At 48.6% G+C, this 12,975-nt stretch overlaps 1 long non-coding RNA gene across 2 annotated transcripts in view; it reads left to right on the forward strand.

The window, feature by feature from the left end:
- Window positions 1–12,975, forward strand: part of LOC116880819 — a 70,747-nt gene that overhangs the window by 211 nt on the left and 57,561 nt on the right. Inside the window, exon 1 of one of the 2 annotated variants that reach the window (XR_004385287.1) lies at window positions 46–268. The exons of the other annotated variant lie outside the window; for it this stretch is intronic. This is a non-coding gene — a long non-coding RNA (uncharacterized LOC116880819). Of the gene's footprint in view, window positions 1–45; window positions 269–12,975 lie in introns of those variants that run through there. 2 annotated transcript variants of the gene reach the window in all.

Raw genomic sequence — 12,975 nt, forward strand, 5'->3', positions numbered from 1 at the left:
TTAACCAGAGGGGAAAAAAGGAAAACAGGCTTGGCCAGGGTTGCATTAAGCGATTTTTTTTTTTTTTTCCCCTCCATCCTCTGCCGGCCTCGTAGAAGATGACGGCTGATGTGATACACGAAATAACGCACGTGATTGATTAGGACCTGGCTGGGCTTTGCTGGGGAGCGACCCGGGCGCGCCGGAGACCCCGGGTAGAAACCAAATGACGGTAGCTTCGAGCGGGTTCTGCAAAGCCGGGGAGCGGGCTCCAGGCCCCCCTTTTCCCGTGCGTGTGAGTAGGGGGGAGGCCGGCGGCGGAAGGGGGGGGTGGTGGCGGCGGTGTTTTGCAGCTTCGGGAGCCTTTGGGTCTGGCCTGGACCTTTTCGGGGGGCACGCAGCTGCCTGGCGAGCAGCATCCCCGCGCCGCCTGCGTGTCTGCAGGACCACAAAAGTTGGTCGCTGCGGGAACGGGCGCCCGACGCCCTAGCTGGGTCTCCGGGGAATGCCGACCCCAAGTCGCTGCTCACAGAGAAACCGGCTCCCGGGAGCAGAGCTCGCGGGGCGCACGGCCGGCCGGTCCCCTGGCCTGCGCTGGAGGTAGGGGTCTGGAGGTAGGAGTCGGTTCCTGTATGTGGACCCCCCCCCACCTTGGCCTCGGGGAACCTAGCAGAAACCCCCATCCCAAGCTCTCCGCCGTCCCGCGCTGCAAATTCCCTCCTGCCCCCCAACCCAGGCTTCCGCGGCCGATTTCTGCCCCCCCACCCCAATCCCGCGCGGCTCGGCCTGGCCCCCCTCCCACTCCAGTGGGCAGAGCGGGTCGCGAAGATCCGGCTCCGGGCTGCCGGAGGCGGGGGCGGGGGCACAACGGGGAGTGGGCGCGGGGCTGCGCGACCCCGGAGGCAGCCGGCGAACTTGAGTCCCGCCCCCTCCCCCAGGCCGCGGCGGCGCCCCTCCGCCTGCGCCCGCACCCGCGTGGCCCGACCTGCGGACGTGCGGGCGGGGGTGGGAAGGGGCGCCGTGTCGCGGGGCTGCAGACCCTGCGCCGGGGCGGGGCGGGGCGGGGCGGGGGACCGCGGGCTGGCGGTGGTGGGGGCAGGGCCCTGCTCCCTGGCCGCGCGGCCGACCCCTCGGCTGTCCCCTCCCCCGCCCGCTCTCCCGGACGCCCGCCGCCTCCCTGGGCGCGCTCGCCCATCTGCCTGCCGGACGCCCCCCGTCTCCCCGCGCGCGCCCCCCACCCTGACCGGGCTCCCTCGGCCCGGAGAGGGCGCGCGGGCTCGGAGTGCAGGGCGCGGGTCTCGCGGGCCGGCCTCGGGGTCCGCGCGCCGGGATCGTGGCCCCGTGCGGCGCGCAGCCCTGGGCCCGGGCGCACCACTCCGGCGCCTGCTCGCCGCCAGACACAGCGCCCTTTCTTCCCGGGGCGGGGGCGGGGGCGCCCGGAGCCCCGCACCCCGGGCCCACGGGACCACCTGGGAGCGCGCGTCCGGCCGGGAGGGCGCGGGGCCCGGCCTCTACGTCCCCCCGCCCTGCCCCAGCAAAGCCTCGCTCCCTTTATTTTATGCATTTTTTTTTGGCTGCGGCTTGTCTTCGCTCGGACTCCTTGTGCTCAACCGACCGGCAGGTGTGCGTCTGTGTATTGTCGGAGCCGCGGGGCTGGGGAGGGGGCGCCGGCGGCCGCGTTGGGGGCCCGGGGGGAGGGGAGCTGGTGGGGGGGGGGATGGCCCCTGCGGAGGGTCCCGGCCGCAGTCCGGACCAGGCGCGGGGAGTGCGCGGAGCGCCCGAACCCGAGCGCGCTGGCGAGTGTGGGGCGCGAGGGCACCGCGGATCCCACTCTCGCTTTTGGACCCAACTTAAGAAATGTGGGGTGAGGACTGCTGGGTGGGGGTTATTAAACCTAGCAGGTGCTGTCCTTGCGAGCAGAATCCACAAGGTGGTAGTATGGAATCTGCTTGTGATTTGGGCCCCCCCCCAGTTGGTCAGTTGGAAAGGGGGGACGGTTTTATGTGCTCACATCCTATGCTTTGAGAAGGGATCTATGGCTTCGGCATCAAGGGCGCGTTGCCTTAACTGCCTTCTAGTGAGAGGTGGGGCGAGCGAGGGCCATGCCCAGAGTCAGCATTTAGCAGGATTTCAGGGACGCAGAAAAGGAGGAAAAAAAAAAAATGGGGTAAAAGAAGGCAAGAAAAAGTTTAGGGAGACCTAGTTATCCTGATGCAGAATTTGCAGCCTGTGTGGGCGTTCCGCAGGCAACACACAGGGGCCAGCTGAAGCCCGAGTGGGGAGGTGCGTCCTGCAGCCAGAAATTCAAGGTCCAGGAGAGAAACAGATCCGACTTCCCGTCAGAACAAAGCCACCTCAGCCGCTCACACGGCTCCACGGTGGGAAGGGACACGCTCACCGGCTTCCTAGAGGGTGGCAGAACGCAGAGAAATGAGCACATTGCACCGAAATCTGCACTTTTGTGGGGGCGGTGGGGAAGGGGTGGGGAGAGAGTGCAGAAGTATTACGTGCCTTGAGTTGTCTGTGGGAAGAGGTTAACAGGAAGCGTGAAAAAAAATCTCAGGATAGGTTTCCCTGTGTGCACGGAACACAAGAGAAGCCGTTAATAGCACATGCTTGCATCCATCCCTTATTTCCAGAAAGAAAAAAAAAAAAATCTAGATTTTGTATTTGTTTTTGTCCCCATATCGGGAACATAAGAATTTCACCAGGGGGTAGGAAGGCTCTGCAACTATGTATCTTTTTTTTTTTTTTTTTTTCAGATTAGACTTCCAGAATTGTGTTATCCAAGGAAATGCTATATATATATATGGCCATATATATATATGGCTTAAATGTATGGCATAAATTTGTAGCTATGGCAGTTTTCAAGAGTATCATCTTGGCGTGGAAGAAAATGATGAGGACCAGTTGTAGCAAGTGGAAAATTACTTCATCAGTTTAAATCACTGAATTCAAATGAGAGACTTGTGTTCTTTGGGGAACCTGGGAGGATTTGGAGCAGGAACTGAATGATAATTGTATTTTCATAATAATAGCTGTGATCTGATGCCAGCTTTAAGGTGTTTTGACATGTTTTTCTGGGGTAAAGGAATGGTTGCTTTCCTGTGTATCATTTTTTTTTTTTTTCTTCTACAAATATTGCTGAATGTACGTTTGGTCTTAAATGCTGCAGTCCAGCCGATTTTGAGCAAATCTAAGAATAGAAAAGATACTTGATACGTAACTGATTGCCCCAGGAGGTGGATGTGGCAGGTACCGAGCTGTTGCTAAATTTGCAAATGAATGAACTTGAGGATTGTGGCAAGTTCTTTTTTTTTTTTTTTTTTTTGGCATGGAATGTGTAGACTAATGATAAGTATATGGGGGTTTCTCTCTTTATTTCTGAACTTGGCCTTTTCATTTGGGTTCCTTTGTAGTAATTTGTGGAAAGCTTCTGGTCTCGGCACAAGGGATAGCGTGCTTACTGGCTAAGCCTGTTACGTTGCTTTCAGAATGTGCAAGGGTCTTTTTCAGAACTCTTTAGAATATGGTCCCTCTTATGCCCTGACCACAGGGAGGAGGAAAAAAAAAAAAAAAAGCCTGGAGATGGTTTTTACAAAAGTAAACATTCAAGTGCATGGGAATCTGGCTTCTGTTTAAGAGTCTGTGGTTTGAAGTAGAGCTCCGTATTGGAAACACGGCGTCTGTGGCCGAGGACGACGCGGACGGCAACTTGTTGATGGAATGTATCTTACTCCAATGACGTTTCAAGATAAACATATTTGACGTCCCTAAATTCTCACCCGGCAGATAGGCTTTTCTGGCTAAAGTTTACTTAAATCCCAAACATGGGGAGCGCCGATTTCAGTATGCTGATTTTAACTGTAAGGAACACTTTTTTTTTTTTCTTTTCCTTTTTTTTGGGGGGGGGCAGTATATAAACACTGTGTTTCTTTCTATGATGTTTTCCACGGTAACAATAGATGTTATGTTCCCCAATGAGAAAAATACATTCAGGGGTTAGATTAAACAAGTTGCATAATTTTTTTTTTTTTTTTTGAGAACAGACGTCATGTTCTACTTAATTACGTTAAATAGTAATAATGATCTGAAGACAGACTGTGCCTTCTGTGTGGTAACAACGAATTTTTTAAACTCGTCAGCTACCAGTTCCCGATGTCATGGATGGCGTTTGCCCATTCATGGGCCATTCCCCCCATGAATGTTTTCCAGTTTTTTCATTTTTCTCTAAACAACCTACGTGGGGCCTTTCAAAGCCTTCGCTGTTCTTTGCTTTGCGAGTGGCAGGATGGGCAGCCCTCCTTTTTCTCGGGGAGGACGGAGGAGCAGAAATGAGCAGGGCGTAGAAATCAAGGCCTACGGGTTTGCCATTTCGCCGTGGCCTGCCTTTGCACAGACCTGTAGGCCAAGCTATTCTCTCTGCAGTAGTTACGACTCAACAAAGGTAAAAGGCTCTTAAAATCACAACAATGGAAGGTTGCCCCAGGGGCACAGCCGTCCATCCAGGGCTCCCTTCAAACTCCAGACACTGAGTGTTGCGTTCCCTGCTCAGGTGTGTGCCTGCCTGAGCTCTACGTGTGCCCGTGCAAACTGGCCAGTTTCCAGAATAGTCCTTGTATCTCGCCCAACCCTCCCTTCCTCCCAGAAGTGATACCTTCAGGGAAACAAACCAAACCCCAACGAACATAACCTATACAGTAAGATGAAGCTGTAGTGAACTGATTCCCGAGCAGAGAAAGCGTCATCTTTGCATCATTTAGGGAGAAAATGAGGAAGCATGAAGCCTTAAACCTTGTCAGAATCAGTCTCCAGGAGACAGATCTTTATTCGGGGTAGTGGTAATGCAATGGCTTGTGCTTTCACAGGTGTGTGGAAATGTGTGGAAACAATCCAGGGTTTTGTTTGGGTGACTTTCTTTAAGATGAATGTTCTATAAATAGTGATTTGCTACAGTAACCGAGTGCTATTTTGGGATGACAATGGGACCTTCTTGGTTCTGCCTGTTCATGGTGCTGAGACTTCTGGTTTCAAAAGGCCAATTCCTCATGGCATGATGAGTTGTCTGGGCCTGGAAGTTATCATCCCAGGTGCATGTTTGGATTTTATGTTATTGGGGTAAGAACACGGGAGCTGAGGTCTGACCTCTTAGCAAACTTTCCAGCGAAGGGCACCCTTTTGCTAACACTGGGTAGGAGGTTGTGTTGCTCAGGTCTCGAATTTGCTTATCTGGCTTAGCTAAGAGATTACGCCCATTGATTCCTAAAGCCCCTTTCTCGGTCTCCCCAATCCCCTGGCAAGCACCATTCCCCTCTATGAATCTTGGAATTTGAGTAAGTTACACACCTGCCAGCATTAGCTGCTCCTCTAGGCTCCTCTAGGCTCCATTGCCTTTTTTGTTTCTGTTGGTTGTGCCATCCTGTCCCCTCTCCCCCATCGTGCCCCTTCCCCTGTCCCCATTGTGTCCCCGGCCTGGAAGAGCAAAGGATACAAATGTTGCAAATTTTGCAAAGTGTCCCCTCTTTGAAGCGTGGACCTTGGCCTGCTCTCTTTGGACCATAAAAACAAACGACGTGGTGAGTTTGAAGTCGCATTCCTTGCTCGGGTTTTGGACCCTTTAAACAAAGAACCACGGTTACTGACCCTGAGTGGCACTGACTGGAAACCGCACTGAGAAGGCTGAGGCTCCTTTTTGCAAAGTGTGGCAAAGGTCTCTTGCTCTGTTCCCATCGCCCTGATGGGATTTGCGCTCGGTGTCACTTTCCTTGCTTCGCATTTCAGCATCACCAAGGCTTGGTTCAGAGCTGGGGCAGGGACGGGGGTTGCATTCCTTGGCTGGTCTGCAACACGGAATGCATGTTGTTCTCAGAAACCCTGGGGAGGGTTTCTCCCCTGCTTTTCTAAGTCAGAAATGCCCTTGAGGGCTAAAGGAATGTGGTAATGATTGAAACGTGTGTGTTTACCTACACACGGATGCCCAGATACACAAATGTAACCAAGACCTATTTTCCTTTCTTTGTTTTTTTAAAGACTTATTTATTTGAAAGACAGAGGCAGAGAGGGAGAAGGAAGCAGACTCCCCACTGAGCAGGGAGCTTGATGGCATGTGGGGCTCCATCCCAGGACCCTGAGATCATGACCTGAGCTGAAGGCAGATGCTTAACCCACTGAGCCCCCCAGGTGCCCCAACTATGAGCTGTTTGTTGCATAAAATAATGTTATTCGCGAACTATATCTAGAAACCTTGCATTATATAGCTAGCCAAATTCCATGTAAATACGTATACAATTACTAGTGTATAAGATTACATTTATACGCACTCCTAATTGTACTTGTGTGTTATCCATTTATAAACTTGTTTTTCCATGCAATTTAGGTAATTGATGGAGAAAGCTTTCATCATTTAAACTTGGTATATTTCGCAATTCATTGGAAAGCTTTTATACATCTCTGTTTTAGCTTTTAGATATCTCGATGAATGAATTCACTTAGATACATATATACACACAATTATGTATTGTATACTTTTTTTTGTAAATATACAGCCTACAGAATAAATTACTGTATCAAAAATACTGTAAGCATTAAACATCAAAAGTACCATACACATAGAGTACTTTGGTAGAACTAGGGAGATAGATAGTCCTGCATTTTCCAGAAGAAAGTATTGTATGTGGCGAGTGCATTTCCACGCTGGTCTCCAGTATCGACGTAGAACAGTGCACAGAAACTACAACTTGGAAAATCTGTTACCCACACGTGATGGCAAGCATATTGTAGTACTCACGGAAATGTAATGAATTCACATTTCGTGTGCTTTTGTGAACCGCTTGGGACCTCTTCTGTCTGTGGGACCATGTGGCTACCCATGGATCTTTCCTGCCTGGGTGGATACGCAACTTGTGCTCTTCTCCAAAAACACTGTGACCACCTGAAACTAATTGTGTGTCAACGATACTCCAAAAAAAAAAAAAAAAAAAAAAAAAAAGCACACCATACAAAAAGGATGGAGACCATCTGACGGTATGTGGCAGTCAGGCAGGCATGGCGACACAAGGATGACCATGAGCCCAAGGGCCATGGTGGCCACGGCTCTCCGTCTGTGTAGCCCTCTGTCTACCGTGTGAAGGGTTCTGTTGACTCATTCTCTTGGTGGCTTTGCTCAACATGAAAAACCAATATGGTACACTCAGGAGGGGAGCTCCTTGGCCCTGGCAGGAAAGAAATTGCATGACTAAGGTATTTCTGTGTTTTTCTGGAAACTAGCTTCTTTCTGCACTAGAACTCTGGTCTTTGGGTTTGCTCCTCCCCTCTTTCCTGGAGCTCTTTGGTGGAACGTGTACTACGTGCCAGTTGCAGACTGGGGCAGAAGTTCAGGGTTGGTAGTAAAGAGATGGGTTTGGAATATGCCAGAACTCTCAGATGTGTTCATAAGAACATTGTTAAGGTCTTTGGCTCATGCATTGTGTCACCCCTCCTGTTTTGGGTGTGTAGCATGGTTTCTCCCCTTCTCTCTCTGCCCTCCCTTTGCTTCTGAGCTGTCTCCCGGTTTTGGGGAGGGATGAGGTCTTCTTGCTCCTTACCAGGCTGAAGGAATCACAGACGTAACTAGATAAGATGCAGAGATCCCATCGTCAGGAGAGGGTAGCAAATCACAACCGCAAAGAGCTCCCACGATGATCTGAAAGAAATCTTCACATGCCATATGTGTGTGGCTGGTTTTCTTTCTCAAAGCTGTCAAACCTCGTATTTGTAAAACACTGGTTTTCGTTTCGGCAAACCTGTGAGTAAATACAGGCATAAAGCTGATGACTTTGACTCCGTCAAGAAGGGCGCGCCCCTGAGATGCTTTTGGGTGTGCTGGTTGTGTGAGCCCTCAGTGGTGGACATGTTCTCACCCATCCCAGCTGTTTCCTGGGGGTCCTTATGGAAATCCACGTGAGGTGATAGTGAGCTTGGTCAGCCGTCCCAAAGCGTGACCAGCGCCTGGAATCCCACTGTTCCTGAGCCTCAGAGATTGAAAAAAATCACAGATAGTTGTCTCATACTCAGCCACCTTGGTAGAATCTCTCTCTCTCTCTCTTTTTTTTTTCCAAGATTTTATTTATTTATTGGACAGATGGAGATCACAAGTAGGCAGAGAGGCAGACAGAGAGAGAGGAGGAAGCAGGCTACCCACCGAGCAGAGAGCTCGATGTGGGGCTCGATCCCAGGACCCTGAGATCATGACCTGAGTTGAACGCAGAAGCTTTAAACCACTGAGCCACCCAGGTGCCCCCATGAGTAGACTCTCTTTTATCCATGACATGTGATCTTTTAGCTTCGCGCACCAACCTCAATAGACCATGCCACTCGGATGGCCGAGCTGGAGATCCTTGTACATGACGTCCTGGAGAGAGGTTTATTATTATTATTATTATTATTATTATTTATTTATTTATTTATTTCTGGTGGCGATTCTCTCAAAAATCATGCAAAAATGCTACCAACGGATGGGAAGAGCTCCAAATCCGATACTCTCTCCTGAGGAGGATCCCAACTCGACCAAGTTTGGAGAACCTTGCCTGTCCTACCCGACTCTTGCATGTTACCCTGCAGACAGGCCAATTACGGACTCCAGCAGCCTCCCACGAATGGAGTCAGGGACGCGACAGATAATTCGACATTCTTTGTAATGAGTGTTACCCAAATTACATAACAATCATCATGGAACTGTGCTGAGAATCCTTGTATTTTAAGTATATATATATTTATATAATAAATAATATATATTCTATATAAATATAAATAAATATGTATATATTTATATATATATAAAGATTTTATTCATTCATTTGGCAGACGGAGATCACAAGCAGGTAGAGAGAGAGGGAGAAACAGGCTCCTCACCGAGCAGAGAGCCCGATGCGGGGCTTGATCCCAGGACCCTGAGATCATGACCTGAGCTGAAGGCAGAGGCTTAACCCACTGAGCCACCCAGGTGCCCCAATATTTTACCGACAGAGCAGCGAGAGGAACTGAGAGTGTGAGATTCCTGGAGAGTGGTTCCCTTGCCAGGGTAATCTGCAGGAATCAACTGGATGTTCTTTTTTCCTCCCCATTATGTTTATTTATTCAATATCTGTTGAGGGCTAAGAAGTAGCCATATAAAGAAGACCACATTGTTTATTTTTTGTTTATTATCCACATGACAATCTGTACAACAATGCCATTTTTGCCCCTCTAGCATAGATATTAAAAAAAAAACAAAACTGTGGGGTGGGTAGAAACAGTAAAACATGAATGACAGTCTTATGATTAGGAACAAAAAAGTTTTATATCAGAATCTCCCTTCGTGTGTGTGCTGTGTGTGTGTGTGTGTGTGTGTGAATGTTTTCATGGGTTTCATCTCTCCTGTCCTATGTTCCCTGTTAAGGAAAACAAAACCTTAATTCAGTGCTGGTCAATCTGACTTAATTAATGGCTTAAATAAATAAATAAATAAATAAATTAAACAGATAATGGCTTAATTCAATGCCAATGAGTAGTTCAAGGCAAAATCGCCAGGGCCATCGAGCTTCGATGTTAGCAGTCAGGTTCAGTTTTCTAGTTTTCAGATGACGATGGTAACACTGTGACATTTTACCTGCTTGAACAGGACAAAGTCCTAGAGGCGGACAGACAGGTGAAGATTTACCAAACGGGGTAGGGAGGCGACCTGGAGCCTTGGGGGAAAAGAAGGCTGCCTGGCCTAAGGGACACCAGGGGGACATATATATGTATATATATAAAACCACTCACCTATGAGCTCATTCTGTGCAAAGAGCTGGTACCCTTAGGATCCTACCACAGAGAATGATTTGGAATTCATGCTGTTAGAGAACTAGAATCAGTGAAAAGTAGACATTTGCAGAAACAAAACAAACATTAAAAAAAAAAAACCAAAAACAAAGCAAACACCAAAAAATGCCCCCTATGGTCAGCATCTTTCTTTGTGCTCACTTGGTCTCTTAGCCCAGACTTCAGGGAAAGCAGCTGAAACGGACCCCAGCAGGTGTCGCGGGAGAAAATAGTTCTGTCCGAGGGGAAGGGTGACGTCCACCCCGGAGGAAAGTCTGAGTTACATGGAAATTAAGTAATCGTTAAATGTTCAGGGGTGCCTGGGTGGCTCAGTTGGGGAAGCGTCTGCGTTCGGCTGGGGTCATGGTCTCGGGGTCCTGGGATCGAGCCCTCTACTCATCAGGGACTCTGCTTCTCCTTCTCCCTCTGCTCCTCTCCCTCCCTTCTTCGACGCGCTCTCTCTCTCCAATAAATAAGTGAAAAACTTATTTTTGCACCAGAAATAGACCCTCAACTCTATGGCCAACTAATCTTCGACAAAGCAAGAAAGAATGTCCAATGGAAAAAAGACAGCCTCTTCAATAAATGGTGTTGGGAAAATTGGACAGCCACATGCAGAAAAATGAAATTGGATCATTTCCTTATATATATATTTATATATGTTATATATAAATATATAGCATTTTATGTTGGTTTTACATATATAACATATATATATCATGCATACATATGCATATGAAACCTATGTGTATGCTGACATTTTATATATTTATATATCTTATTTATAGACTTTTTCCATTTTCTTAATCTTATGTATATTTTATGTCATATATAAATATATAAATATCAGCATACATATGTAAATTCATAAATATACATCAGTATATATAATTTATGTCTCTATATAAGCAATAAATTCTATAAATACTCATATATTTACTTAAGTGTATGATTTATTTTTTATTGGGAAACCTGTTTTTCTGAAGATTTTTAGTGTATGTGCTGCTGGAGCGAGCGGGTTCTGAAGATTTTTTAAAATCATTTATTCATTTGAGAGAGAGCACGAGCAGGGGGAGGAGTGGAGGGAGAAGCTGACTGCCCACTGAGCAGGGAGCCTGATGCGGGGCTCGATCCCAGGACCCCGAGATCATGACCTGAGCTGAAGCAGATGCTTAAGCCGCTGAGCCCCCCAGGCATTTTACAAATCCCCTGATTTGTAAAAAGACAAAAAGTACCAGCATCCTGTAATACTGTAACAGGCTCAGTAAAACCTGCAACATGTTGGTTACATTGACAAAGTTGGATTGTTACAACTTTGTTGCTAAATCTTTCCAAGAGCTTCCTGGACCTTTTCTGTCTGGCAGATGTAACTTATGGAGCACCTGGGTGGCTCAGTGGGTTAAGCCTCTACCTTCGGCTCAGGTCATGATCCCAGGGTGCTGGGATCGAGCCCCGCCTGGGACTCCCTGCTCAGCGGGGAGCCTGCTCCCCCCCTCACCCCTCTGCCTACTCGTGATCTCTGTCTGTCAAATAAATAAATAAAATCTTAAAAAATAATGTAACTTAGAAGGGGAAGCAGTTGCAATACTATATTTGAGCATAATCTACCTCTCCCTGCCCCCGCAAATATGCTGCTTCTTTCAGACAAAACACAGCCCAGCCTGCCCACTTGCGGGGGCCTCATGACATTCCCAGAGTGAGGCATGGAGCCCTGGGACGTTTTATGTCACCTCCCCGGGCATCCCTGGGTCGTCAGGTGTTGAAACATGTCAGTGGCCGTGCCGTCCATGGTCTTGGCTCCCTCTGGTTTCTCTTCAACTGTGCCGGTTGGCAACTTCCCCTTCGAGGAAGGACCCCGTAAACCGCATATGTCCCTAATGGTGTTGGCAGCCCCTCTGTGGTGGGTGGTGCATGGGGCTCGTCCTGGCGCTGGCTGCTCCCGGGTCCTCACCTGGGCAGCTCACAAACGGGACCCAGCTGCTTCCCCTCCTTCCTCCCCTCCTCCTCCTCCGCTCCCCGACCTGCCTCGCAGGACGCACCGGCCTCTCTCGAAACCAGGACAGCGTTCACGTCGACACTATGTAAGCTTTGTGGCTATTTCAGTTTTACGTATTATAATTTTTGTAGGGTCTGGACGGCAAGGTGCAAGGATTCTAGAAGAGTACAGGTTTTTATCGACCTTCCATTGGGGAATACAAAAATCTGCTTCAATGATGATTAAATTGCTTCTATCACATACAGCCTAGAGTCTGTTGGGCTATTCATGATGATATTAGGCAATAATTCAGAATCACATGTTGTGAGGACTCGTAAGAAACCGCACAAACGTTTGTATTCCTTCATTTACGTGGAAAGAAACCCAGTCACACGGAGCTTCTGTGATTTTTCCCCGACGACACACAGCTGGTCGGTCTTATTTATTATATTTTATTTAAAGATTTTGTTTACTGGGGAGAGAGCATGAGCGGAGGGGAGTGGCTGGGGGAGAAGCAGACTCCCCCTGGAGCCACGAGCGTAAAGTGGGGCTCGATCCCAAGACCCCAATATCACGACCTGAGCTGGAGGCAGACGCTTAAGCAGACCGTCCCTGACCCAGCCACCCAGGTGCTTCTGGTCAGTACTGAAAAAAAAAACCCAAAAAAACCAAAAAAACACTTTCACAAAAGGAAGGTAAAGAGCCTGAAATTTCAGGGTCTGATACATTTCTGTTTGCCGACTCAGCCTACACATTCATAGCACAAAGCACACGAGGTCAGTTCCGAAACCTACTTTTTTCTTTGCGGAAGTTTCACAAGGTGAATGATTTTGCGGAAAGGCTCTAGGGAAGATCTTCAGCTGGTGGGAGGGAGGAGAGGCAGAACGGGACCCCCAGTCCACAGGGCTTGGTCTGTGCGTGTCCTGTCTTTGCACGAGATCTGTCGATTCCCCTGGTGATGACTTGGGGGAAACCTTTTTTTCTTTTTTTCTCAAAGTTGTCCTATGATTAACATACAATGTTATCTTAGTTTCCGGGGTATGATATTGATTCGAAATGCTGTTTATTACTGACTCTCCCTGCGGGAAGTTTAGTGACCTCTGTCACGTTTTTCCAATGTAATTGACACTTTTCCCTGGGCTCTAGGTTTCATCCCGGTAATTTCTTTTTTTTTTTTTTTTCCCTCGTGACTTCTTTTTATA

This window comes from Lontra canadensis, unplaced genomic scaffold (assembly GCF_010015895.1).
Source record: "Lontra canadensis isolate GAN:19392208 unplaced genomic scaffold, GSC_riverotter_1.0 scaffold68, whole genome shotgun sequence".
NCBI lineage: Eukaryota > Metazoa > Chordata > Mammalia > Carnivora > Mustelidae > Lontra > Lontra canadensis.